Genomic DNA, 24,423 nt, shown 5'->3' with positions numbered 1-24,423 from the left:
GGAGTGAAGTTGTGCATCATGCAGCCTATTTCACAAGTTTGAGTCGTAACATGACGTCCTGTGGCTGCACGAAAAGCATTATCCAACATGGTGGCGTTGCTGTCAGGGTTCCTCCGAACCCTAATTCGTAGGTAGTAGCCCTTGGGCGGCCCTAGCGAGGCATGGCATCGACAGTTCCTCTCTTTCTGTATATCCTCCATGTCTGACCACATCGCTCTGGTTCACTCCTAGACGCCTGGACACTTTCCTTGTTGAGAGCCCTTCCTGGCACAAAGCAACAATGCGGTCGCGATGGAACCGCGGTATTGACCGTCTAGGCATTGTTGAACTGCAAACACGAGACGTGTACCCCATTCCTTATGGAATGACGAACTGATCGGCTGTCAGACCCCCTACGTCTAATATGCGCTGCTCATGCATAGTTGTTTACATCTTTGGGCGGGTTTAGTGACATCTCTGAACAGTTTGTGACACAATATCCACCGTCAACGTCTATCTTCAGGAGTCCTGGTAACCGGAGTGACGCAAAACTTCATTTTATGTGTTGTAAAATAAACACGAATTGGTCTATATTTCTATTCAAAAGGCGTTGTATGCCATTGTAGAGAGAATACGGTCATTCATAGACCTTCCAACGACACCAAATTAGGATCGTGTGAACGTACTATATGGAGCGGAACTATATACAACAATCAGAATTAATTAAACAGGATTAGTCCTTTTTGCAGATGACACTAGTATTGTAATCAATTCAAGCACACACACAGAAACAGAAGAATCGGTAAACAATGTTCTCAAAAGCGTTAGTGACTGGTTTAAATGACACAACATATTCATTTCTTCATATCTATAAGAAATACACCAATGATAAATCTTACTCGTGGCAAATACATAATAAATAGAGTGGAATAACCTGAATTGATGGATGTACATATCGATGATAATTTAAACTGGAGACAGCAGCAGTTTGGAACTCTTGAAACAACTCAGCTCAGTCACATTTGCACTTAGACTCATTAAGTGACAAGTCAGTAAGTTGACATATTTTTCATTCTTTCGTTCAAATAATGTCATCTGTAACAATGGTCTGGGGCAATTCATCTCTAAGAAACAAGTCTACGTTGCCTAATAACGTGCTGTAAGAATAATATGTGGTTTTCACATACAGGATTTACCTTGAAGACATCTGTCCAAAGAGTTGGGCATTCTGATTTCTGCCTCAGAGTGTATCATTCCCCCATGATGTATATTGTAGGTAATCCGCTGCAGTTCAAAGTAACTGTGATGTACATAATTACAATAAGAGAAGAAAAATTGTCACTGAATACTCCACATTACGTTTGTCTCTGGCGCAAAAAGGGGCGCACAATGCTGTACCAAAATTATTGATTACTTTCCGACAGATATTTCTGACAGAGAGCAAATTTAAATCTGAAAAGAAAATGAAAAAATTTCTCGTGGACAACTCTTTCTATACTGTAGAAGAATTTTTATTAGTACAATATGTAAAAGTTTGTGGGTCGGGATTAGTAACTCATATCTGTGTATTTAAAGTGAGAAACGCCAGAGCAGCCGAGAGCGCTAATCCGCTGCTTCCTGGATGCGGGTAGGCACGCCGGCCCCGGATCGAATTCGTCCGATGTATTAACGACGAGGGCCAGTACGCCGGCCATCCTGTATGTGGCTTTTAGGCGGTTTTCCACATACCACTAGGTGAATACTGGGCTGGTCCCCACGTTCCGCCTCAGTTACGCGACTCGCAGACATTTGCAAACGTTCGCAGTATTACATGGCTTACAATGGACGCAGACAACTGGGGTGCACTAATTCTGTACTAGAGAGGTTCGGGGTGGCGACAGGAAGGGCATCTGGCCACCCTCTGCAACTAACGCAACCAAATCAATAGTAACATGGCCGACCCCGCGTGACGCGCGACAGAGGCCCCAAGAAAGAAAGAAAGAATCTGTGTATTTATAGTGAGTATTAATGTAGCCATATTTACAAATTAATTTGTGATATAATTGTAAGACGACGTGTTCCATTTCATTACGATTTATCGCCCAAATGATCCATGGAACTTAATGTTCCGTGTGCCAGTGTCGCACATCAGTATGTCAATTAAAATGTAACGCTTCCCCATTGCTTCCATATCTAGCGTTAACATTTATAATTTGTCAGAGAGTAAGGAAAATTAAATGTAAATGACCAATCGATGCTGAAGTTATTATAGACAGCGAACAGGCACAGTGAAAACATGGAAAGGCAACGAAATATGCCATATCTATACCAAAGTAACGATCCCATTAATTGGAGGTTGAAGGTAATGCCGCTTTGGCGAGTTGTCAGTGAGCATAGCTTGTAAACAAGAGTGTCGACCCGGTTATTGGCAGACCAGAGGACATAAAGGTGGACGACAGAAACGAATCCGTCTCATTGGTCATCCCAGAACAATGGAGGTAGGGTGAAACAGTTAGCATTGGTGGCAAACGTTGGAGACGTCAGAGCTGGCGAACTTTGCTGTATGTTGGAAAATGACTATTACGGAATACTATGAAAACAAATATACAAGAATTAATTTTAAATTAACAACAGCCTCAGTTGCAATGCTTACCTAGATATGCTAGGACGGCTTAAAATAGTATGTGCATTGCTCCCTTCACTTCTGACGTCCAACAAATTGTTACAAATGTTAAGACAGTCGATATACCGTTGTTCCTTACAGGATAACGTATACCTCAATTTCGTTAGCCGCACCTGGTTATTCAAAAACAGTGTTAACAGGTACGCATGACACACTATCGCGTTTGCGCTCTCGAGGCTACAGCCAGTTCCAGTACAACATCCGTTGCTGCCGTACTGCGGTCGCGAAGTGGGGCCGAGGCTGTTTCCCAGATAAGTTATTGCAATATGACGATGTATTATTATATTACAGTTTTTAGTTTTCTACGTTGTCCATTATGGGCAAATCGTAGTTCCTTTTATTCTGAAGAAGGTTGAGTTATCCCAACTGAAACCTAGGTAAATCTAGGCAAACATTGTAACTGAGGCTCTTGTTAATTTAAAATTAATATTTATACAGTTGCTGACAGGGCCGCGAAATGTTGAAAATATTGAAATATATAAGAAACCTCGATTGCGGTAACGAAATCAACCTTTACCTAGGTTTCAGCCCAAGTAATTGAGCCTTCTTCAGAAGATAAACCTGATTCTATAATATGTTAAAAGTCGTGGCTCGTTTTTTTTTATTTTACAGGTTACTATTCCTTGCTGTAGGGGCTGTAATTTTTGATATTTTTTGTCTAAACCAGCAAGGCAAAACAGAGGCCACTACTTCCACCACATCAAGTGGATTTAGTGCTCACGCACTCACACTGAGCCGTGAACACTTCCCAGTTTATCAGTGGGGAAAAGTTGAACATGACTACTACTGTTATCGGTGCCATGCGTGCAATGGTCGTGCCAGGCGCGCGATATTGAATCTTTACACTACCGTTAGTGGCGCGAGACCTGCACGACCTTATCGCAACCGTTATAGTTCCGCATTTTCTGTTACGCTAGGAGTGAGTTCACGTAAGGAAAGACAGAGAATGTAAGATTTACAGATTTATTTATTAAACAGTTGAGAATCGAACAAAAATACAACCAAATGGGGATGGGGGGGAGGGGGGGGGGGGAAGAAAGATTGGAGTTCAGCAGCCTGCCCCAACGTACGATCATAGCAAGCCACGATAGCGGGAGGAAAGGAATTTTAGTAACGATCGCCGTATTATCAAATAGAATCCCATTTAGTAAACGAAGGGGTTGCAGGCGTGCAACGACCACCACCAGCAATTGGCCAAAGACTAAGAAGATGCTACTGTGCGTGAATCGCTTGGTAACCTCCCGTACTAAAGCAATAAAACCCGCAATGACTCATCAGGTTCCCTCTGGGCCGCAGGGCGCGAATCTACATTGCACGTCGGCGCTCATGCTTACCGAACTTCATCTCCTGGAAGCGGCACCTCCGGTCTCCGTCACGGTCACACTGGAACTGCCCTCCGCGGAGGGTGGTTGGCGCCCGCCCGCGAAAAACGGGCGCGCATCTGACCTGGCCAATCATAGGGCCGGAATTTCACAGGGAGGCGACATCGCCACGTTAAAATTGAGCTGAAATAGCGTTTACAAGGCTGGTAAGGCCGGTTGGGGAACTGAGAACAGGAGAAACATTGGCCACCACTGAATGTTCAAACGACACCACGTGCTACCCTAGCGATCGGAAAATGGATGGGAAACGGGAAGCCGTCATGGCTGCTAGGAAGACTGCTGCCCTCGCCCATAAATAAAGAAAATTTCTAGCGCCAAGCTCCTCTCACATATCACTGTGAGACAAACTGTAAAAATCGTCAAATAAATCAGGCAATCCATAGAAATTATTAATACTGCCTGAATTATTGCTTTACCGAATACCAGAATGCTGGGATTATAAATCTGAAACACGAACACTGAATGGTGGATGAAGTGCACGTCTTTCAATGTCTACGAGGGCATGGTCTATAAATTAAATTAAAACAGCCTGAATAGGCGTAGTCAGCTATATACCACATTCCTAAAATGTGACTATCACCTATTCAGGCTGTTTTAGCTTAATTTCTTGACCATGCCCTCGTAGACATATTATAGAATCAGGCTCAATTGCTTGGGCTGAAACCCAGGCATAGGTTGGTTTCATCACCGCAATCGAGGCTGATAGTTTCTTATATATTACATTATCACGATTGCTGACTGGGTTGCAATGTTGAAAGTGCTACGAAAACCCGTAGTATATCACAAAAACGGCAAGCCCAAACCCCGAGTACGCTGTCTGGTCGCATTAACATGACCACCTATCAAGCGTTTTTGCAATAACGCGGACTGCAGCGAGGTATGCTACAAGATAGTCCATGCGGTTCTGGAAGGAACCGACAGCGATGTGAAGCCACCATGCGTACTGCAATGCCGTGAGCAGCTCCGCAAGGTTTTCCGGTTGTGGTTCCATGGCGTGAACAGCCCGACCGAGGTGGTCCCACAGTTTCTCGATTGGGTTTGAATACAGTGCAATAACCTCACCCTGGTGCTCTTCGAAACACGCACGGGCACTGCGAGCCACGTGACGTGTTGCATTGTCCTGCTGATAGATGCCATCGCGTCGAGAAACACGAGACTGCATGAAGAGTAGACAGGCGCATACTTGCGTTGACCCGTAGTGCCTACCACAATGACGAGATCACCCACGGAACGCGACGAATGCATCCTCCAGAATATGACACTTTCTCCTTGTTTGCTTCCAGACGTTCCACGCCGTCCAGGTCAATGGCCATCTGTCCAATGGAGGATGAAACGTGATTCATCTGGAAAGGCCACCTGTCGCCACTCAGTGGACGGTCGGTTGTGCTGGTGTGTCCAGCCGTCGTCGCCTATCAACAGCATTCAGCATGGGTGCGTGAACGAGGCGCCCGCTGCGGAGATCCACACGCTGAACGGTCCTTCAGGAGAGACTGCTGGTGGCCCTTTGATTCATTTGCACAGTTAATTGCTCAACAGTTGCACATCTATTCCCCAGTACACATTACACATTTCTGCAGCCGTTTTCCACCCCTTTCATCTATGATCTCTGATCCACAACAGCAGCCTCGGTGGCAGTTTTGGACAGCACCATTTTGTCATACACAGTGTACTTCAACCACAGCAGCGTACAAACAGTTTACAAACTCAATACACTACTGGCCATTAAAATTGCTACACCAAGAAGACATGCAGATGATAAACGGGTATTCATTGGACAAATATATTTTACTAGGACTGACATGTGATTACATTTTCACGCAGTTTGGGTGCATAGATCCTGAGAAATCAGTGCCCAGAACAGCCACCTCAGCCCGCAATAACGGCCTTGATACGCCTGGGCATTGAGTCACACAGAGCTTGGATAGCGTGTACAGGTACAGCTGCCCATGCGACTTGAACACGATACCACAGTTCATCAAGAGTAGTGACTGGCGTATTGTGACGAGCCACTTGCTCGGCCACCATTGACCAGACGTTTTCAGTTGGTGAGAGATCTGGAGAATGTGCTGGCCAGGGCAGCAGCCGAAAATTTTCTGTATCCAGAAAGGCCCGAACATGACCTGCAACATGCTGTCGTGCAGTATCCTGCTGAAATGTAGGGTTTCGCACGAATCGAATGAAGGGTAGAGCCACGGGTAGTAACACATCCATTGTAACACTGTAACACGTCCACTATTCGAAGTGCCGTAATTTCGAACAAGAGGTGACCGAGACGTGTAACCAATGGCACCCCATACCATCAGGCCGTGTGATACGCCAGTATGGCGATGACGAATACACGCTTCTAATGTGCGTTAACCGCGATGTCGCCAAACACGGATGCGACCATCATGATGCTGTAAACAGAACCTGGATTCATCCGAAAAAACTACGTTTTGCCATTCGTGCACACAGGTTCGTCGTTGAGTACATCCTCGCAGGCGCTCCTGTCTGTGATGCAGGGCCAAGGGTAACCGCAGCCATGGTCTCCGAGCTGATAGTCCATGCTGCTACAAACGTCGTCGAACTGTGCAGATGGTTGTTGTCTTCCAAACGTCCCCATTTGTTGACTCAGGGATCGATACCCTCCTGAACCAACCGATTCCATATTCTGCTAACAGTCATTGGATCTCGACGAACGCGAGCAGCAATGTCGCGATACGATAAACCGCAATGGCGATAGGCTACAATCCGACCTTTATCAAAGTCGGAAACGTGATGGTACGCATTTCTCCTCCTTACACGAGGCATCACAACAACGTTTCACCAGGGAACGTCGGTCACCTGCTGTTTATGTATGAGAAATCGGTTGGAGACTTTCCTCGTGTCAGCACGTTGTAGGTTTCGCCACCGGCGCCATCCTTGTGTGAATGCTCTGAAAAGCTAATCATTTGCATATCACAGCATCTTCTTCCAATAGGTTAAATTTCGCGTCTGTAGCACGTCATCTTCGTGGTGTAGCAATTTTAATGGCCTGTAGTGTAGTTTCGGAAATGTTTCCACCCTTAGCCCTAAAATCAATGATCGTGCACTTTTGGATGTCAGATAAATCGCTTCATCTCTGCCTTACGACAACTACTGTACTGTGTTCCACGTCCCCCCTGACACTTTTTCTACACCCTCCATTGCTAGTGCAACCACCTGCCGTCTGTGAGAGCTCGTGTTGCACGTTGAAGATGAACACTGGTGGTGGTCACATTAATGTGACTGAACCGTGTATATCACAGTGATTACGATTGTGTCGAGCATGTATTTCACTTTCAATAATAACTTTGTAATAATTACAGATGTTATGTGGTTACGATGTATGACCAATATAAATTAAACATTTTGAAAATACGTGTTGTAAACATGTAATGCGTCCGCGGGTTATATCAACTAATAACTGGTCTCTGTCTCTCACTTGCGATTGTTGCATACAGTTACATAAACATCGAAACTACAGTTATACATTTTGATCTTTACCATGCACTGCAATGCGTCATGTGGGGGGGGGGGGTGCATTTGTCCGAGCCCTGTGTACCTTGTTTTATCGTGGCGGCTGTTTTCTTGTTGTTCCCACTGCTACTTAAAGAAATGGTCCTGTAATGTTAGTCAGTTGTGGCACGTTGGGGCAAATCTCAGACCTTGAGATCTCACGTTATCTGGTAAGATATAATGGTTCAAATGGCTCTGAGCACTATGGGACTCAACATCTTAGGTCATAAGTCCCCTAGAACTTAGAACTACTTAAACCTAACTAACCTAAGGACAGCACACAACACCCAGCCATCACGAGGCAGAGAAAATCCCTGACCCCGCCGGGAATCGAACCCGGGAACCCGGGCGTGGGAAGCGAGAACGCTACCGCACGACCACGAGATGCGGGCACTGCCTAATGTGTAGGGCCCCCGCCAGAAGGCAGAAGAGCCGCAGCGCGAGGTGGCGTGGACTCGACTGATGACTGAAGTAGTGATGGAGAGGACGCGATGAATCCTGCAGGGCTGCCCATAAATCCGTAAGAGTAAGAGGGAGTGGAGATCCCTCCTGAACATCATGTTGCAAGGCATCCCACATATGCTCAATGTTCATGTGTGGGGAGTTTATGGTTGCTAGCGGAAGTGTTTAAACTCTGAAGAGTGTTGCTGGACTCAGTCTGTAGCAATTGTGGGCGTGTGGGGTGTCGCACTGTTCTGCTGGAATTACCCAAGTCCTTCGGAATGCACGATGGACATGAATGGATGCAGGTAATCAGACAGGATGCTTACGTATGTGTCATCTGTTAGATCGTATCTAGACGTGTCAGGGGTCCCATATCAATCCAGTTGCACATACCCCACACTATTACAGAGCCTCTTCCAGCTTGATCAGTCCCCTGCAGACGTTCAGGGTCCATGGATTCATGAGGTTGTCTCCATACCCGTTCACGTCCATCCACTCGATACAATTTGAAACGAGACTCGTCCGACCAGGCAACGTGTTTCCAGTCATCAAGAGCCCAATACTGGTGTTGACAGGCCCAGGCAAGGCGTAAAGCTTTGTGTCGTGCAGTCATCAAGGGTACAAGAGTGGACTGTCGGCTCCGAACGCCCATGTCGATGATGTTTCGTTAACTGGGTCACATGCTGATACTTATTGATGGCCCAACATTGAAATCTTGAGCTATTTGCGGAAGCGTTGTAGGGGAAGGCGGGGCAAGACGGGGAGGTGGGGTAAGACGGGTAAGGGCTATAAGCTACAATTAGAGTGCTGCCATCTGTGGACAGCTACGTCAACATCATCAGTGCACAGCTCTCAGTGTGTTGACATTGCTGAACCTTAGTTTCGCGGCAGTTTCTGTGAGCTTTGCAAGGTACATACAAATGTTATACTTATTTGCAATGTTTTACACCTTTCGAGGTCCTAAAACATGTGCTTCGTGAACATTTGTCCAGACTGTATATATAGCACTGAATAGTACGTCGCAGGTTCAAATCCTGCCTCGGGCATGGATATGTGTGATGTCCTTAAGTTAGTTAGGTTTAAGTAGTTCTAAGTTCTAGGGGACTTATGACCACAGATGTTAAGTCCCATAGTGCTCAGAGCCAATATATGGAATAGTACGTCTCATTAACAGTAAACTGCTGTGTCAGCAGTCAATGTTCACTAAATAGTGTTCATGTAGGCGTAACGTAACCTGACGGCATGGTACGGGGCAAGAGGGGGTGGGGCAAGATGGAGATTTTCCCCGTATTACCCCTACTATTTGTCCAACCATTACGTTCTTATCGTCTCATGTGTTTACCTCGCTGCGGGTTTTTAAATCGTACATTACACGATGAATACAATTGTAAATAGAATGGTATTCGTTATTCCAACGTTTCCTAATTAATTACAAAGTATGCCTTAGGCTATATGCTGAATAAAAATACACAAAACGTGCAAAGTCAGTATTCTTGCCATGCTTTAACGACTGACTATTTGAAATATGATATTTACTATATAATATAGATTACCAGGAATGATCTGACTCAATAGTACGTTCCACGTGTTTTATTTCAGATGGTTCGCAAGTATCGGCGACAAACGTCTAGGCAAGATTGGGCATTGGAGTCAATGGAAGGCGCTGTAAATGCTGTTATAAAAGGTAAAATGGGTTCTTTCAGGGCTGCTCGACAGTTCAACGTGCCACAGACAACGATTTAACGACATGTGGCAAAGAAACGTGCTAATCCTGGCTATACAGTTGTGAAAAGGTTAGGACCAATCACTAGTGTGTTTACCCCAGAACAAGAGGCAGAACTTTATGACTACTTAACACAGATGGAAGGACAGTATTTTGGCCTAACACTTAAAGAACTTAGTTAACTTGCTTTTCAGATAGCTGAACGAAACAACATCAAACATCTATTTAATACTACAGCCAAATCTGCTAGAAGAGAAAACCAGAGGCCACATCAATTGCACGAGCAATGGGGTTTCATCGAGTTGCTGTACATCGGTTTTTCGATCTGTTAGAAAGTCAATTAGACACATTCAAGTTTACGGGAGACAGAATTTTCAATTGCGATGAGACTGGTTTAACAGTCATTCCAAAAGGTCACACAAAGGTGGTTGCTTTGAAAGAGCGCAGACAGGTGGGAGCAGTTACTTCAGCAGAAAGAGACCAAACTGTGACTGCGGAAATCTGTGTTTCAGCGTCGGGGTGCTCCGTAGCACCTATGTTAATTTATCCTCGAAAACGAATGCAACAAGCGTTTGAGACTGGCCTGCCCCCTGGTGCCTGGGCAGAAGTCCAAGAAAGTGGTAGGGTGACGAAAGAACTATTTTTGACTTGGTATAAGAAGTTTATTGCATTTCCTGGAGAGTCAAAGGAAATACCAATACTTCTCATATTGGACGGCCATAAAACGCACACCAAGAATTTAGAACTGATAGATGTGGCCCGCGAAAATGGGGTTGTCTTGCTGTGTTTGCCACCACACTGCTCACACCGTCTTCAACCATTGGACGTGGCATTTATGAAAACTCGCGGTAGATTTTACGAAGATGAAGTAAGATCGTGGCTTCGCACCCAACCTGGAAAAGTTGTTACGCTGCATCAGATCGCAAGTTTATTCGGCAAAGCCTTCATTCATTCAGCTACAACGTTCACAGCAAAGAACGGGTTTCGGAAAACAGGCATTTGGCCTGTAAACATAAATGTGCTTCAAGAAATTGATTACCTTCCCTGCTCAACTACAGACATTCATCAAGCTCACACATCTGAAGTTAAAGAAACGGAAGACCAAATACCAGACATGTTGTCAAGACGTAAAACACCTGAACAATTAACAACTGATGATGAAGCCTCTGTTTCGTCTAACTTTCAGGTTACCAGCCCTGAAATGGTGTTAGCTATTCCAAAGGTGGATAAAAAAACCAAAAGGAAACCATCTAATAGGCGTGGAAAACCCGTTGTTTTAACCGAATCTCCTTATAGGAGTGAACTATCTGAAGAAATTAAACGAAAAGGAGTCCTCAAACGTGTTGCATGTAAACGAAAACTCTTCTCAAAGACGTTTAATTAACCTGGGATACCACCAAAAGAACATAATGACAACGAAAAAGTGGCGAACGTTACTGACGTCTTTACCATCCCTTCGTGCTCAAGGATAATACACTGAGGTCGAACGACAACGAGGAAGAGAGTGAAGAATGTTTATACTGCTATGACATCTCTGAAGGAGGCTGGATACGGTGAAAGTAAGAGGCCTAAATAAAACGTAATACCTGTTTCTACAATTCGCAGAACCATGTTTCGAAGCCTTATCGTCAAATGATTTCGTTATTGAAGTCCTTATTTAAGCTTTAGAGATGAATTCATGCTAGTTCCCCGTCTTACCCCGCATGTGGGGCAAGACGGGGGATTGGTAGTTTATGTTTCAAATCTAGATATTTCTAACTAAATGTAACAAGTATGCAGGTTTCTTTGCATGCTATTGTAATTCAATGGTTAAGTAAACAAATGATAATCAAACCTACTTAAATTTGTTTATTTTTGACCCTTTTGTAAGGGTTTAAAGTTAGCTTCCCCACCTTGCCCCGCCTTCCCCTACTTCTGTCACGTTGAACGATTCTCTTCAGCCGTCGTTGGTTCCGTTCTTGCAGGTTCTTTTTCCGGCTACAGCGATGTCGGAGATTTGATGCTTTACCAGATCTAACAACTGCGCCAGGCACTTGTTGTCTTGTGTAGAAGGTGCCGACCGCAGCACCGTGTTCTGCCTGTACACATATCTCTGTATTTGAATACGCATGGCTATATCAGTTTCTTTGCCCCTTCAGTGTACTTTCACGAGCGTACGCGTGACCGGTCGCGATGCGGCTGTTTCAAGATTTTGTGGTACGATTTCCGACCGAAAAGTATCTCCAAAATGGCTCTGAGCACTATGGCACTTAACTTCTGAGGTCATCAGTCCCCTAGAACTTAGAACTACTGAAACCTAACTAACCTATGGACGTCACACACACATCCATGCCCGAGGCAGGATTCGAAAAGTACACTCCTGGAAACGGAAAAAAGAACACATTGACACCGGTGTGTCAGACCCACCATACTTGCTCCGGACACTGCCAGAGGGCTGTACAAGCAATGATCACACGCACGGCACAGCGGACACACCAGGAACCGCGGTGTTGGCCGTCGAATGGCGCTAGCTGCGCAGCATTTGTGCACCGCCGCCGTCAGTGTCAGCCAGTTTGCCGTGGCATACGGAGCTCCATCGCAGTCTTTAACACTGGTAGCATGCCGCGACAGCGTGGACGTGAACCGTATGTGCAGTTGACGGACTTTGAGCGAGGGCGTATAGTGGGCATGCGGGAGGCCGGGTGGACGTACCGCCGAATTGCTCAACACGTGGGGCGTGAGGTCTCCACAGTACATCGATGTAGTCGCCAGTGGTCAGCAGAAGGTGCACGTGCCCGCCGACCTGGGACCGGACCGCAGCGACGCACGGATGCACGCCAAGACCGTAGGATCCTACGCAGTGCCGTAGGGGACCGCACCGCCACTTCCCAGCAAATTAGGGACACTGTTGCTCCTGGGGTATCGGCGAGGACCATTCGCAACCGTCTCCATGAAGCTGGGCTACGGTCCCGCACACCGTTAGGCCGTCTTCCGCTCACGCCCCAACATCGTGCAGCCAGCCTCCAGTGGTGTCGCGACAGGCGTGAATGGAGGGACGAATGGAGACGTGTCGTCTTCAGCGATGAGAGTCGCTTCTGCCTTGGTGCCAATGATGGTCGTATGCGTGTTTGGCGCCGTGCAGGTGAGCGCCACAATGAGGACTGCATACGACCGAGGCACACAGGGCCAACACCCGGCATCATGGTGTGGGGAGCGATCTCCTACACTGGCCGTACACCACTGGTGATCGCCGAGGGGACACTGAATAGTGCACGGTACATCCAAACCGTCATCGAACCCATCGTTCTACCATTCCTAGACCGGCAAGGGAACTTGCTGTTCCAACAGGACAATGCACGTCCGCATGTATCCCGTGCCACCCAACGTGCTCTAGAAGGTGTAAGTCAACTACCCTGGCCAGCAAGATCTCCGGATCTGTCCCCCATTGAGCATGTTTGGGACTGGATGAAGCGTCGTCTCACGCGGTCTGCACGTCCAGCACGAACGCTGGTCCAACTGAGGCGCCAGGTGGAAATGGCATGGCAAGCCGTTCCACAGGACTACATCCAGCATCTCTACGATCGTCTCCATGGGAGAATAGCAGCCTGCATTGCTGCGAAAGGTGGATATACACTGTACTAGTGCCGACATTGTGCATGCTCTGTTGCCTGTGTCTATGTGCCTGTGGTTCTGTCAGTGTGATCATGTGATGTATCTGACCCCAGGAATGTGTCAATAAAGTTTCCCCTTCCTGGGACAATGAATTCACGGTGTTCTTATTTCAATTTCCAGGAGTGTATCTTCATTCGTGATTTTGGTCCAACCGATTATATGTCTCTCTCTCTCACTTATGCTAACACAGATCACTGACCAGTACAGGTTATTTATGCCACAACCATTGTAGGCGAGCAACGACACAGGATTTTGGAATTATCACTTCTCAAATATATCACCGTCAACACTGATATAAGACACATAATTTCCAGGGCAAGAATTTTAATGACTTTTACAGAATTTTAGTAAATTGTGTTCTGCAGCCACGGTATCGACACTGCATGACACACACACGACGAAAGCTAAACCACGACTCCTCTATGATTGCACTCGGCACAGAGGCGACTGTCGATATATGCAATCGGAATAGGCAGCATATGCTCACAAACGCTTTGAACAATATTTATATTCAAGGTGTTAAACGGTAGCTGAGGACCCCAGCTCGCTTCATTGAAGTTCGCACGTCGTTAACTATTATATAGACGTAATTGTAGCATTTTTTAATTATTGCAAATTTCGTAAATGTGTTAGGCCGCCCACTCCTCACCTTCACTCAAAACTAACCGTTCTCTGTTTTTCTATACGGTATATGCATATTTTTACATTAATTTATTGGTTATTAAAAATATACCTTTAGCCATTAATAAAGATGTAAGTCAGATAAAGGCGATGCTACTTATGTAAATTGTAATATCATGACTGAGTAGAGCTCAAGAAAACACGCTTTTAATCAACAAGCCAGATCTACTCTTAACAGTGTACTTGTTATGGTTTCTTTGTTGTCTTTGTTGAGCATGTATGCGTGTAAATAGTACTCAAATTATTTCTGACAAAACTATTAGGTTTACAGTATCATGTGTGGTCTGAGAGGGAACAGCGTACAGAGGTGCTTCTCTCAACATTTGCGTGTTATCTGTTGGTTGTATATATTTTAAATTGTGGTCCTATTCGTTCGTTTCAGATATTTTGAAGGGCTTAAAATGTCATTTGGGTGTGCGAATGGCCGCTCGGTATCATCGTGTTTTAAATCACCGAGCAGGTAGCTTGCTTTATGACTGTTTGTTTCAGCTGAAACAGTAAGTAAAGTGATAGATTTTGTGCGGAAATACCTTACCATTTGCGGGGGATTTCATAAAATTCGTAGTTAAGTTGCGCTGAGAATCTGAAAGCCAGTCGGGACAGACTTCAGCAAGTGTCTGATGGTGTGAATCACGGGACTTACAGTTATTTCAGCTGCCTCTGAGACTACATCATGTGGTTCTTTGAAAGGCTAAATGAATGGTTGTGGGAATTTAGAGGTATTTATTGTGTTACTGAATTTAAATATGTGTGAGTTTGCAAGAGATTTATGAACAGTCTAAATGGTATAGAATTTTCTAATACGTACATTTGAGATGATTAGTTAAATTATGGGAATCTGTTTCCACTTCGGTCTTAATTATATTTATTTGGTTGTTGTTGTTGTGGTCTTCAGTCCTGAGACTGGTTTGATGCAGCTCTCCATGCTACTCTATCCTGTGCAAGCTTCTTCATCTCCCAGTACCTACTGCAACCTACATCCTTCTGAATCTGCTTAGTGTATGCATCTCTTGGTCTCCCCCTACGATTTTTACCCTCCACGCTGCCCTCCAATACTAAATTGGTGATCCCTTGATGCCTCAGAACATGTCCTACCAACCGATCCCTTCTTCTGGTCAAGTTGTGCCACAAACTCCTCTTCTCCCCAATCCTATTCAGTACCTCCTCATTAGTTATGTGATCTACCCATCTAATCTTCAGCATTCTTCTGTAGCACCACATTTCGAAAGCTTCTATTCTCTTCTTGTCCAAACTATTTATCGTCCATGTTTCACTTCCATACATGGCTACACTCCATACAAATACTTTCAGAAAAGACTTCCTGACACTTAAATCTATACTCGATGTTAACAAATTTCTCTTCTTCAGAAACGCTTTCCTTGCCATTGCCACTCTACATTTTATATCCTCTCTACTTCGTCCATCATCAGTTATTTTGCTCTCCAAATAGCAAAACTCCTTTACTACTTTAAGTGTCTCATTTCCTAATCTAATACCTTCAACATCACCCGACTTAATTCGACTCATTCCATTATCCTCGTTTTGCTTTTATTGATGTTCATCTTATACCCTCCTTTCAAGACACTGTCCATTCCGTTCAACTGCTCTTCCAAGTCCTTTGCTGTCTCTGACAGAATTACAATGTCATCGGCGAACCTCAAAGTTTTTATTTCTTCTCCATGGACTTTAATACCTACTCCGAATTTTTCTTTTGTTTCCTTTACTGCTTGCTCAATATACAGATTGAATAACATCGGGGAGAGGCTACAACCCTGTCTTACTCCCTTCCCAACCACTGCTTCCCTTTCATGCCCCTCGACTCTTATAACCGCCATCTGGTTTCTGTACAAATTGTAAATAGCCTTTCGCTCCCTGTATTTTACCCCTGCCACCTTTAGAATTTGAAAGAGAGTATTCCAGTCAACATTGTCAAAAGGTTTCTCTAAGTCTACAAATGCTAGAAACGTAGGTTTGCCTTTCCTTAATCTTTCTTCTAAGATAAGTCGTAAGGTCAGTATTGCCTCACGTGTTCCAGTATTTCTACGGAATCCAAACTGATCTTCCCCGAGGTCGGCTTCTACTAGTTTTTCCATTCGTCTGTAAAGAATTCGTGTTAGTATTTTGCAGCTGTGGCTTATTAAACTGATTGTCCGGTAATTCTCACATCTGTCAACACCTGCTTTCTTTGGAATTGGAATTATTATATTCTTCTTGAAGTCTGAGGGTATTTCGCCTGTTTCATACATCTTGCTTACCAGATGGTAGAGTTTCGTCAGGGCTGGCTCTCCCAAAGCCGTCAGTAGTTCCAATGGAATGTTGTCTACTCCGGGGGCCTTGTTTCGACTCAGGTCTTTCAGTGCTCTGTCAAATTCTTCACGCAGTATCGTATCTCCCATTTCATCTTCATCTACATCCTCTTCCATTTCCATAATATTGTCCTCAAGTACATGGCCCTTGTATAGACCCTCTATATACTCCTTCCACCTTTCTGCTTTCCCTTCTTTGCTTAGAACTGGGTTTCCATCTGAGCTCTTGATGTTCATACAAGTGGTTCTCTTATCTCCAAAGGTCTCTTTAATTTTCCTGTAGGCAGTATCGATCTTACCCCTAGTGAGATAAGCCTCTACATCCTTACATTTGTCCTCTAGCCATCCCTGCTTAGCCATTTTGCACTTCCTGTCGATCTCATTTTTGAGACGTTTGTATTCCTTTTTGCCTGCTTCATTTACTGCATTTTTATATTTTCTCCTTTCATCAATTAAATTCAATATTTCTTCTGTTACCCAAGGATTTCTACTAGCCCTCGTCTTTTTACCTACTTGATCCTCTGCTGCCTTCACTACTTCATCCCTCAAAGCTACCCATTCTTCTTCTACTGTATTTCTTTCCCCCATTCCCGTCAATTGTTCCCTTGTGCTCTCCCTGAAACTCTGTACAACCTCTGGTTCTTTCAGTTTATCCAGGTCCCATCTCCTTAAATTCCCACCTTTTTGCAGTTTCTTCAGTTTTAATCTACAGGTCATAACCAATAGATTGTGGTCAGAGTCCACATCTGCCCCTGGAAATGTCTTACAATTTAAAACCTGGTTCCTAAATCTCTGTCTTACCATTATATAATCTATCTGATACCTTTTAGTATCTCCAGGGTTCTTCCATGTATACAACCTTGTATCATGATTCTTAAACCAAGTATTAGCTATGATTAAGTTGTGCTCTGTGCAAAATTCTACCAGGCGGCTTCCTCTTTCATTTCTTAGCCCCAATCCATATTCACCTACTACGTTTCCTTCTCTCCCTTTCCCTACACTCGAATTCCAGTCACCCATGACTATTAAATTTTCGTCTCCCTTCACTATCTGAATAATTTCTTTTATTTCATCATAGATTTCTTCAATTTCTTCGTCATCTGCAGAGCTAGTTGGCATATAAACTTGTACTACTGTAGTAGGTGTGGGCTTCGTATCTATCTTGGCCACAATAATGCGTTCACTAAGCTGTTTGTAGTAGCTTACCCGCGTTCCTATTTTCCTATTCATTATTAAACCTACTCCTGCATTACCCCTATTTGACTTTGTGTTTATAACCCTGTAATCACCTGACCAGAAGTCTTGTTCCTCCTGCCACCGAACTTCACTAATTCCCACTATATCTAACTTTAACCTATCCATTTCCCTTTTCAAATTTTCTAACCTACCTGCCCGATTAAGGGACCTGACATTCCACGCTCCGATCCGTAGAACGCCAGTTTTCTTTCTCCTGATAACGACATCCTCTTGAGTAGTCCCCGCCCGGAGATCCGAATGGGGGACTATTTTACCTCCGGAATATTTTACCCAAGAGGATGCCATCATCATTTAATCATACAGTAAAGCTGCATGCCCTCGGGAAAAATTACGGCCGTAGTTTCCCCTTGCTTTCAGCCGTTCTCAGTACCAGCACAGCAAGGCCGTTTTGGTTATTGTTACAAGGCCAGATCAGTCAATCATCCAGACTGTTGCCCTTGCAACTACTGAAAAGGCTGCTGCCCCTCTTCAGGAACCACACGTTTGTCTGGCCTCTCAACAGATACCCCTCCGTTGTGGTTGTACCTACGGTACGGCTATCTGTATCGCTGAGGCACGCAAGCCTCCCCACCAACGGCAAGGTCCATGGTTCATGGGGGGGGGGGATTTATTTGGTTATTGTTATCTAATTTATACCTAATTTGTATACTTTTTGTAGGACCAGAATTTCATTTTGTTTTGTGTTTCTTAGAAGAAGTTCGTTTAAATTTGAACCTTTGCTGTAGTCTACCATTATATTTCCCTGAGGATTTCATAATTTATCACATTAATTTGTAAATTAACCAACTCTGATTGCACGTTCACTTTGTAAAACTTGCCGAATTGGCAACGTTTACGACTGCAGTATCAAAGCAATTTATTTCCGCGAGCTAACTAGCTCGTCGCAAAGCTGGCGGTTTGAGACACGATTCTCCGACGTTAGCGAACTGCTCTTTAATCGGGGTCGTACATTTTCCTGCCCTCCTGGAGTGGATATAATGTCCCTTTTACCGCTGTAAAGAATTAGCCGAGCGTAATTCAGCTAAGTGTCTCGACCCGAAGGCAACGACCTCAGAGTAGTATGTCCCTTCTGGCATAAAATATCAGTCAACAGCTCGCTACGGCGCAGCTTTGAGTAAACTAGAGAACCCGTGGAAAAATTAAACCTTACTGGCCAGACATTTGAACTTTAGACTCTAAAATGCCCTGGAGTTCATTACCTGAAAGATTATCACCTTAACCAGTTGCTCACATTCCATACTCTCATCTTTGTGACTGCTATTGAGCTACCAAAAAAAAAAGGTTACCCTAATAGACATTTAAACTCTTGTGAAGACAACGAAACACAGCTGTTAGTGATCTTTATATACCGGATGGTTGTAATCATACTTTCCCTATATCTAACACAGCACACAGAAGCTAATTACAGTACGAATACCAAGCTTGGTAGCACTAATGTCAAGGATATGGGGAAGAGAAATAACGCAGAATCAATTCCATTGAAACTCTTTTAATGTCCTGCTAGGATACATCATACCATTTCAGACCGATACCATTACTGCTACAAAAGGGGTTCAATATGGCGCCCATAAGCGTTTAGAATAGTCTGAATGGACAGGATTGCATTCTGCACAGCAGAACGAAGCATGTCCGTAGGTATGCTGGCCACCTGTCTTGGTTTGCTGCGCTTCAGATCAGCACATGTGTGAACGTTCCCCTGGTAAACCCTGTCCTTCGGGTAGCCGCTCAACCAGAAATCACAGGGAGTCAAATCAGGTGATCATGCTGACCAAGCATTTGGAAACGATCGGCTGATACTTCGATCGTTTCCAAATGTGTTTCGCAGAATCAGCTGAACTTCACTTTGGGGCCCCATCTCGCATCAAGACGTCTGAGTTTAATGCGTCTCTCTCATGTAGGGCGGGTATGATATCCTGGCGAAGCATACCCTAGTAACGCTGACCAGTCACGCTGCACGTCTTTCGTCCTTGAGTGCCGGCCTGTTCAAAAATGAATGGGCCAATGATGAACGTAGCCGTGAAGTCACACCATACAGTGACACGTTCATCATACATAGGAACTTTACGCACAGTGACTGGCGGTGGAGATAAGTGACTCTGTGTGTTCACATCAACCGTCAGAGGAAAATGAGCTTCGTCTATCCATACGATGGTGCAGGAGCAGCTCTCATCTTCAATCCTTGCGAGAAGTGGAGAGCGAAGTCAGCACGTCGTTGTGCGTCCTGTGGTGCAAGCTGCTGTATGATATGGATCTTGTACGGATACCATCTGAGAATGGTTCGGGGCACCTTCCGTACAATGGATCACGGGATGCTCAACTGTCGTGACACAGCACGCTCACTGCCTGACGATCTGGAATTGCGCTCGGTGTAGTCTGCCATAGCAACAGCGAATTCATCAACCACCTGTGGTGCAGCCGGTCGTCGGCCGTCTTCCAGCTGATTCGAACTTCGTCATCAAGCTCCGCCCAGCATGTGGAGAAAGAAAACCCTTCCGTAATCTTCTCAACCGCCGATATTCTCCAAGTACAGCTGCAAGATTACTGATGTTTTCATAATAGATCTTCACCAATAATGCCCTGCTCCTTTTGTCGAAGCACATGTTGACACGTCAACGGATTAGCCGAGCGGTCTAGGGCGCTGCAGTCATGGACAGTGCGGCTGGTCCCGGCGGAGGTTCGAGACCTCCCTCAGGCATGGGTGTGTGTGTTCGTCCTTAGGATAATTTAGGTTAAGTAGTGTGTAAGCTTAGGGACTGATGACCTTAGCAGTTAAGTCCCATAAGATTTCACACACATTTGAACATTTGATTTGACACGTCAACAAGGGCACTGCGACTGGTCAGGTGAGTGAGACCATGAATCACGATGACTGATCACGGCAGCTGTTGGTCATAGTTGGAACTGGACAGTGGCGCTATGACGCATGAAAATCATGCGCCCCACATTCTGGACATTAATGCTACCAAGTTTGGAACGCGTGCGGTAATTAGTTTCCATGTTATAACGTCTTATACAGGGAAAGTTTCATTATAACTACCAGGTGTGTCACTATGATGAAGTGGGTGACTATGGATCCACACGTATGGTGTCCGATCACCGATCACCCGTAGTGTGTTTATCTGTCACTTATTATCTGTGCAAATGTATGTTAATACGAAAAATAGCGATGATTCGGAGTAAGGTATGGTCATACTAACACCAATAGGGTCCTGTCTAGTGAACCATAACGTGTTCAAAGCAAACTTAAGATTTTGATACAAGATCACGTACTTCTTTTTGGAAGCAGTATACATTTCTACAGTGCAAAATTTTATTAATATTCAGAAAAAAAATTGATTTTATGGTGGAATTCCCAACAGTTTTTGGACTAGCTTCTATCCTAGAATATATGCTCTGCGGTGTGAGCAAAAACGAAGAACACACGAAAAAGCTTGTAGGTAGGCGGTGACATAGCGACGTGCTTTGATAAAGGGTTGCTATACTTACTGTGTTTTCAGTTTATGGGCCAAGGGCAGTTTTCGTAAACATTTGAATCATTTGAATAGGGCTCTGAGCACTATGGGACTCAACTGCTGAGGTTATTAGTCCCCTAGAACTTAGAACTAGTTAAACCTAACTAACCTAAGGACATCACAAACATCCATGCCCGAGGCAGGATTCGAACCTGCGACCGTAGCGGTCTTGCGGTTCCAGACTGCAGCGCCTTTAACCGCACGGCCACTTCGGCCGGCTGCATTTGAATAGGGAAGCCATTATGTATATTGAATGTGTTAATGAGAGTAAGCAGATAGTTGACTTTGTAATTTGTAGGGATTTACGTGTTTTTTTTAATTTAGTACGGGAACTGACTGTCGTATTTATTTGTGTTTAGAGAAACAATATGGAAAATGAAATACGAGGGTAATTCATAAAGCAACAGCATTCTTGCGAAGCATATATTTCGCATAGAGGCCGAACAAGAAATCATTTTTCAGTAAAACTACCCTCCTTTTCAATGCACTTATAAAAAGATTGCACCAACTTTCCTGTTTCATTCGAATAAAAGGTTTTTTGTTTGTGCCCGCAACCAAGAGTACAGCTCTTCTTTAAGCTCATCATTGCTTACCTCAATTTTCGGATGACGCAAGAGTTGCAACTCACTCCCAAACATGGCAATGAACCGTGTACTGTTCATTGTTTCACCCTATGCCGAAAGTGGTCCAAAGTCTAACTATTCATATCCCTGAATAGGTTGGTAAAGACCTTTCCGTTTTTTTTGTTTTTTTTTTTTTGGCTGGAGTAAACATGTCGCCCTACTCGAGACTGTCTTTTGCTTTCTGGTTCATAGTGGTGCACCCAAGTTTCGTCTCCTGTGACGATACGTGTCAGGAAGTCGTACCCTTTATCGTCTTATCGCGCCGGAAATGAGGTGGCAGCCTGAACACGCACCATCTTGTGTTCATCAGTGAGCAACCTAGGCACCCATCACGCACGCAAAAGTCGGTACTTGAGAACCTCACAAATAACGGTATGAGCGGATCAGACACTGGTACTCAGTCCCATGGCTAAGGCTTCTAAAGAAACACGGTGGTTCTCACCAACGATGGGATCAGCGCGTCCCACATTCTCGTCCATGACGGCCGTGTTGGGACGACCAGAGCGTTGCTCGTCTGCGAGCGACCTAATTCCACTTTTAAGGACCTCTCTCTCGCTAATGCAGCTATCTCCATGTCATTCGAGCTTACTTCTATGGATTTCTCAAGGTTTTACGCCCTTCGACCACAAGATTCGTATTACTAATGGCTTTTCTTCTACAGTGCACACAGCTAAGAACACGGCCATATTGTTTCAGTTGAAACAATATGGCCGTGTTCTTAGCTGTGTGCACGTTTCCTATTTCGCTCGTCATCCCATCTGCCGGCATATGTCGGAACATTTTCAGAGCATGCATCTTCACTTCCAGGGAGTTTCAAATGCTTCACGTGTTAACTGCATTTAATACCGATATTTTGCTGTTACTTTTTGAACTGCCCTCGTATTAAAATATTCCTCGACTAGGTGCATATTAAACCCGCCAGTAAAATTGACGAATCGCAAATGAAGCAGAAGCACTCCGTATTCAGGCCACTAGTGGCCCATCGGGACCATCCGACTGCCTGTCATCCTCAGGTGAGGATGTGGATAGGAGGGGCGTGTGGTCAGCACACCGCTCTCCCGGTCGTTATGATGGTTTGACCGGAGCCGCTACTATTCGATCGAGTAGCTCCTCAATTGGCATCACGAGACTGAGTGCACTCCGAAAAATGGCAGCAGCGCATGGCAGCCCGGATGGTCACTCATGCAAGAGCCGGCCACGCCCGACAGCGCTTAACTTCGGTAATCCGACGGGAACCGGTGTGTCCACTGCGGCAAAGGAGTTGCCTCACGAATCGCAATTACCCAAAGCAATTAACAGAGTTCATATTAATGCCTTTATGCGCAGTGTGGATTACATGTACGTTGGTAGACGAATATTTGCTACCATTGGCGCTGTCTGAAGACGATATCTTCCTTACTTTCTTCCAGCATGGTGGTGCCCAACATCTTTCCGGACTAGATTTCGTGGTATATATTCTCTGGAGTTGCATAGGTGGTGGTGGTAATGATCCGGTGGAGTCACCATCATGTTTCGCAGATTTAAATCTGTTGGGTTTGTATCTGTGGGGATTGTGAAGGCAGTTGTGCTTGTAGTGAAGACCACAAACTTCGCGCACCACAGAGAGTGGATTGTTGACATCTTCTCGCATTCATTAACATGTGTTGGTTAAAGTCCTGTGGAATGGATAAAGCGAATACAGACAATGTTCCAATTTGCTCCACATCACACCGAGTACATCACGTAGTCTTTACGTTTTACCACCATAATTTCCGTCATTATGTACAAAATGCGACACAGCTCGAGAGAGAATAAAGCTATTGCCAAATTAAAGACACTTCTGTTTTTGCGCCGGCCCCTGTGGCCGAGCGGTTCTAGGCATTTCAGTCCGGAACCGCGCTGCTGCTACGGTCGTAGGTTCTAATCCTGCCTCGGGCATGGATGTGTGTGATGTCCTTAGATTAGTTAGGTTCAAGTAGTTCTAAGTTCTAGGGGACCGATGACCACAGATGTTAAGTCCCATAGTGCTTAGAGCCATTTGAACCAAGCCATTTGTTTTTGCCTTGTAATTGTCTATCTTTCTGATATGTAAGATGATCCCCTTTCTCTTTCAAATTTACTTGTTGCATCCAAGATGGCGGCTTCCAAAATGACCGCTAAGCAGGCAACATAACCCCATTGGTTATACTTCTGTCTCATTTGATACTTCTTGACTTAAAATGTATGTTCTATCCATGTGTTTCAGTTTTAGAAGGTTTGTGTACACGTATGGATCACTCTCTAGTATATTCAGTCGACCATAATCATAAGGTACAAGATGTGTGAATGAAATAACAAGCCTGATTTTTTTCACCTTTTTTGTTCCAATAATGCTGCAATTGAACATTGCCTCCTTCAAACTGCTTGCCTCGAAAAGCCGCACAGTGCTGCAGACGGCCGGCCGCGGTGGTCTAGCGGTTCTAGGCGCGCAGTCCGGAACCGCGTGACTGCTACGGTCGCAGGTTCGAATCCTGCCTCGGGCATGGATGTGTGTGATGTCCTTAGGTTAGGTTTAAGTAGTTCTAAGTTCTAGGGGACTGATGACCACAGATGTTAAGTCCCATAGTGCTCAGAGCCATTTGAACCATTTTTTGCTGGAGACGGTTCTTCCACTCATAGTAGCACACGGAAGTGCTGTTCAGTTACAGCCTTTCTAATGTTGTCCACGG

Source organism: Schistocerca nitens, chromosome 8 (genome assembly GCF_023898315.1).
Source record: "Schistocerca nitens isolate TAMUIC-IGC-003100 chromosome 8, iqSchNite1.1, whole genome shotgun sequence".
Classification (NCBI taxonomy): domain Eukaryota; kingdom Metazoa; phylum Arthropoda; class Insecta; order Orthoptera; family Acrididae; genus Schistocerca; species Schistocerca nitens.
The sequence above is the reverse complement of the archived record's forward strand: the minus strand, read 5'-3'. Positions refer to the sequence as shown.